A 5,946-nucleotide genomic window follows, 5' to 3' on the forward strand; every position below is an offset into this window, starting at 1 on the left:
TCAGCTCACTGCAACCTCTGTCTCCCAGGTTCAAGCAATTCTCCGGCCTCAGTCTCCTGAGTAGCTGGGATTACAGGCACGTGCCACCACGTCTGGCTAATTTTTGTATTTTTAGTAAAGGTGGGGTTTTACCATGTTGGCCAGGCTGTTCTCAAACTCCTGACCCCAAGGGATCCACCTGCCTCAGCCTCCCAAAGTGCTAGGATTACAGGTGTGAGCCACTGCACCCAGTCAACCAATATTCTTAAAGCAATACATTTTTCACTTTGATCTTTTCCAGCTCCTTGAAGCTACATAAGAGTCTTTAAAATATGTATTTCACCTAAATATTTCTTGGTTGTGGTGTTGAAAGGCCCCATGGCTCCTGTTTCTCACACAATAATCACCCATACCTCCATAGCTAGCATGTCCTGAGGACACATCCGTGCATGAGCACACATGTCACATGCTAAGGAGGTTCCCAACAGACGGGTACACTATGATAGAGTTTCTTCTAATGGGAAAGACCTGAAAACCCATCATTCACAAGTAAAAGAATCTCAGAATGTACTGGAGACAAGACCATAAAAACACAAAGTCCATTCTAAACCCAATCTTGAGATTCCTTTGCTTCAAGTATTTGACTGAAATCAAATACAAACTACACTTTCTGAAATACTCAAAACATTCTCCCCTTTTCTTCTTTAAAATTAAGGTCTTCATATGCATCTTCTTCAATCTGACTTGTTTAAAAATACTCAAGTGAGAGAAAATGATAAAGCAAATGGGGCAAAATGAAAAAAAATTGGTAAAACTGAGTAAGGGTATACAGAATTTCTTGTATCATTTTTGCAACTTTTCCATACATTTAAAAAACTGTAATAAAATCAACAGCCACCAAAAAATAGAGTATTGACAACAGAAGTTCTCTCATAGGGCTGTTTCAAGTTTCAAACAATTCACATACTCAGTTAATGCTGGACACCTAGTAAACACTCAGTAATTGTTAATTATTTTTTTAAATGAGTGGATCAGTTGGGCACGGTGGCTTACGCCTGTAATCCTAATAACACTTTGGGAGATCACTTGAGGTCAAGAGTTCGAGGTCAGAAGTTTGAGAGCAGCCTGGCCAACAAGGTGAAACTCCGTCTCTACTAAAAATATAAAAACTTGTCTGGGTGTGGTGGTGGGTACCTGTAATCCCATCTACTAGGGAGGCTGTGGCAGAAGAATCACTTGAACCTGGGAGGCGGAAGTTGTAGTGAGCCAAGATGGCGTCACTGCACTCCAGCCTAAGCTACAGAGCAGTACTCCATCTCAAAAAAAAAAAAAAAGACTGGATCAATTTACTTAACCAGTTAAAGTATAGGGGAGCCAGGCACAGTGGCTCACACCTGTAATACCAGCACTTCGGGAGGTTAAGGTGGGCGGATCGCTTGACCCCAGGAGTTCGAGACAAGCCTGGGCAACATGGTAAAACCTTGTCTCTACAAAAAATACAAAAATTATCCAGGTGTGATGGCGCATATCTGTAGTCCCAGAGAGGTACAGGCTGCAGTGAGCTGACATGGCGCCACTGCACTCGCCTGGGTGAAAGAGCAAGATACTGTCTCAAAAATAATAATAACAATAATAATGTATGGGGGAATTGGTATATCACTTAGGCACACATAAAGAGAAAATAGTAAAAAATTAGTGAGGGTATAAACAGGTATTGCTTATGGATATTTGCACTGAAATCTGAAGTCAGAAAAAAATTCATTTTTCTTCAAACAACAATAATCTTTCAACTGTAAACATGTCATAGTATACAACAAGTCCAGGGCAGTTTTCTGGATGCATAATCTGCAATGCAATAAGGCATTTTTTACTGGTGTGGGGTTGTTTTGTAAATACAATTTTGGAATGAAAAAATAGAAGCATGCAAGAACCTCGATGTAATCTTTACATTATACATAATCATTATGGTGTTTACCCCAGGTTCCCCATCTAGAAAGGAACTGATAAAAGGTTAGTAACAGGACTACAGGAATAATTTTTAAAGATTGGCAAACAAGACTTGTTAAGTGTTGAATCTGAAGAAGAGCATGGTGAGGGAGAACTTCACAACAGGCAACCAGAGGTAAAACCAAAGCACAGACTCTGCTGGCAAAATGCAAAGGTTGGAATCCCATCCCACCACTTAGAACTCTAACTTTTGAACTAAAATAAAGCTTAAATGTATCACTGGGTTACTATTTAACAAAATATTATTTTGTATTATTTGTATTATTTGTAATATAAGATAATTAACTACCAAATAAATAGTTGCAGGAATGTCTGAGTATAACCTTGGACGAACCATTTAATCTCAAGGACACTCTATTTCATCACCTGTAAAATGAGAATAGTAATAATACCTACCTCATAGGATTGCCATTGAGGAGTATACAAGTTACAATTTGCAGTGCTTACAGAAGAATCTGGCACAAAAGCATCATATGTGTGCTGGTTACTATTATTAAGTTTATGAAGAACTAAGGTCTTATAAATACAAAAGTACACAGGTTTTTTACTCAAAAATTGAGAATGGGGCAAGAGGAAACAAACAAATATATAGCATTAAGCATGTGCTGGTTAGAGAGAAGGCAGACTCTCCTGATAGATAAATTATTAAATGCTTGCAAAGATTATCTAGAGGTTACCACATTACTGCTGAAGATTTGTTTTAAAAAATAGGATAAATTTTTATCTACCTGGAATTATTTAAGTGGGATATTGACTGGAGTTGCTGGATAAACTAGAGGTCCTTTCAAGGTCTCTTCCCATCCAAAGAATCTACAATTAACCAGGAAAACATTTAATTATGTATAACCTAATAAATCTAAAAATATAAATTTAAAAGCTTTTGCTTAGCAAATAAGATTATAACCAAAATAAAGTTAAATCGGGTAGAACTGTACTTGACGAACAAATGAAAATAAAGCTTAAATTTATCATTGGAGTCCTTATTGATAAACAGCATTATCTCAATTTTTAAAAATCCATTTTCAGTTTTAGAAATAGCGACTGAGAAATAACCATTGACAATGAGGCTCTGGTTTAGCACACTAAGGCCGTTGCATACAGAAACAAAAGGCAGGACTCACTCTTTCCCTTGGCTGATCTTACAGTTTATATTTTCTTCTTTACCAATATCAAATAAGTCTATAATCGTTTATATAAAGATACTGAGCATAAAACAATTACAATTACATTATAAACATGGCAATACCATACAGAGTACATCCTACTACTAATGCCAGCCCAAACACATCTATAAAGAGAATATGCACACACATCTCATTGAAACAAGTGCCTCATATTAAAGTTACTCTTCATCTTGAAAGTCAACGTATCAAACTAATCCTTTTAAAATGTAGTGGCAAAAATAGTAATTTTTACCAAAATCCTCTGTTAAATTGCTAAATACATCTAGTCACCTTGAACACTTGCTTAATACAATCCAGGAAACAAACCATAAACTAAATACTATGCCACTAACACAGTAGTTGAATGTAGAAAGTTTTCTAAATTATTCATATACATTAATAACCATTGTTGCTCAAATCCACAAATCAAAATATAATCTTTGTTAACTATTATGAATGTCATAAACCTAATCTTTGCTCTTTATACAAACACCAGCAAAAGAGTGTCAATCCAAAATTTATACAACTTTGAAAAAAAAAAGTCTCTTTGTGCATCTGAGTGTACATAATGAAATAACCCAACAAGATTCTCAACAACTGTTTGCATTTTTCTCTAAGTAAATTATATGCTATCCTTTGGCACCATCAAATGCAAAACAAATATTCATTCATATTCTTAGCTAAATGTAAAAGCTTCTGAATAAAATCATTAAAACAAAATTCTAAGAATAATTCAAATTTTGCCCCAAATTTCTTATCTTCCTTTTCATTTCTAAAGGTGTCTTAAAAATCAAAAGCTTCTAGAAAATTAGTATTAATCTGGCCTTCTTTATTCACAATCATAAAACACGAAAGGCAGTGGAGCTGTCCAAAGACCTAGCACGCAGTATTATCTTGTAGAGATGTTTTTCCATCAAAATTACTCATAAATTTATTTACCCTAAAAAATAAGTCTGCCACTCTAAAATCCTCCACTACTCTACAATTCTCTCTTTCTTTATTCCATTTTGTTAAATGGGTGGGTTACCAACTACAGCATGAAACGTCCCACACAAAGCTAAAGGCAGCTCAGGAACTCAAAGCCCTCAGCTCTGATTTAAATCTCTCCCCCAGTAAACTTCCTTGGTTGGTTATTTGCCTTTCTCTGAAATGACTTCTTAACATTCTCCAGCCACTGAAAACGATAAGCAGAAACCTGGTTGATTAATCATCTTTCTCTGTCCCAACAACAGTGTGTTCTCCGTGGAAAATGAAAATGCTGTCCATAAAACACAGTCCAGCACTTGTCAGGTACAGCACTCCTACAACACCAGAACTATCACATCACTCGAGTACACTCTAAATAAGCACACCCTTTCCCCGCATTATCACAACACTAGTGAAATGCAGAGGTTTTCAACACCCAGAGTTTACGCTTTATCACCCATACAAGAAAAAAATCAAATCAAAATGAGTCTCATTTCTTCAAAGTGGACAGGAAACTCAAATCAAAAGCAATGAAGGGTGGAAGCGGACTCAAGATTCCTTGAAGAGAGAAAGAGGTTTCTGGAATTTCCTACTTTCAGGGACAAAAGGATTCACAGTTTCAACACACAGTTCTCTCCTCAACAAAGAATTCCTTTCCTGCACCCCCCACCTCTGCCCTTACTTTTTAGTCTTTACCCCTGTCTCTAGGTCCCCTTTCACTCACCATGGTTCCTTCTCTTCTGCACCAAAGGCTCTCTTACACTTGATCTTTCACTATAGCATTTCTGCCCTGACCCTTGTAGACCTTCTGGAGCAACTCCCCACAACACGCACATTCGATTCCCACCCCCATGCAGTCTACCCCAGTTCTACATTCATCAGGACTCCCCGAGCTTCCCTTAGCCCCCTTCTCTTCCCTTACTCCCCATCTCATCCTTTAAATACTGGGGCCCATCTCTTCCTGCTCCTCTCACCATTTGTTTTTAGCCTTGTCTCTTCACCTCACTGTTTTCACCTTGGATCTTGCTGAACCTCTACAATTAACGTAATTCCCCAGTTATCCTGGTTCCAGATGGCCATCACTTCTTACACCCTAACTCTAGTCTCCTTTCAGCTTTTCTGCTCCCAGAATTGTCCTACAGACACCCATCTCTTATCTGTTTCCCTTGGCCCTTCCACCACACTCTTATTCCGGACTCCACCTGGTTCCAATCCAGGTCTCATTTGCCCCCCCTCGCTTTACAGAATTTACATCCATCGCCCACCCACTAACCCATTCCTTTCTCAGAACCTCGCCAGCAGTTCCCACCACACCGCTGGTCCTAGTCCTTCAGCTCATCTCGCTCCGCACTAGTTCACACCCTTGTCACGTCTGGCTCTTAATCACTCTCTCTTTCCTACTCCCAACTATTACCCCAGCTCTGCCCCTCCTTGTCTTCCACTTCCAACACTTACCCCGGTACCCCTCACCCCAACACCACCCCCTACGAAGCTTTCTCCTTCAAACCCCTGATCTTACACCTAACCCCACGATCCCTTTTCCCAGCCGTAACCTCATTCCCTGCCCGGCTTCCTTAACGCCCACCACCCTGGCTTTTGCCTCCTTCCTACCTCCTTGGCTGGCTTTTTCTCACTCCTCCTCTCCCTGGCTTCTAACCCTTTCTCCCCTTAATCCTCCTCATCTCATTCTCAACCCGGTTCCCCCCATCGCCCCCAAGCCTTCCTTTCCCTCTCCCTTCAAGGCTTTTGCCCCAACCCAGCCGTCGCCCACCCCGCCAAAATAAGACGCCGGAGCGCCCCGACTCCCGGCTCTCGCTTCCCGCCGCCCCCG

General features: G+C 39.7%; 1 protein-coding gene across 1 annotated transcript in view; it reads right to left on the reverse strand.

The window, feature by feature from the left end:
• Window positions 1-5,363, reverse strand: part of USP49 (ubiquitin specific peptidase 49) — a 102,553-nt gene extending 97,190 nt beyond the window's left edge. Inside the window, exons 1-2 of the mRNA XM_011986691.1 lie at window positions 4,840-5,363; window positions 2,715-2,796 (exon numbers count right to left, since the gene is read on the reverse strand). The gene's annotated coding sequence lies outside the window, so the exon portion shown is untranslated. The remainder of the gene's footprint in view (window positions 1-2,714; window positions 2,797-4,839) is intronic.
• Between the last annotated feature and the right edge of the window lie 583 nt (window positions 5,364-5,946).

This window comes from Mandrillus leucophaeus, unplaced genomic scaffold, assembly GCF_000951045.1.
Source record: "Mandrillus leucophaeus isolate KB7577 unplaced genomic scaffold, Mleu.le_1.0 Scaffold3, whole genome shotgun sequence".
Taxonomy (NCBI): Eukaryota; Metazoa; Chordata; class Mammalia; order Primates; family Cercopithecidae; genus Mandrillus; species Mandrillus leucophaeus.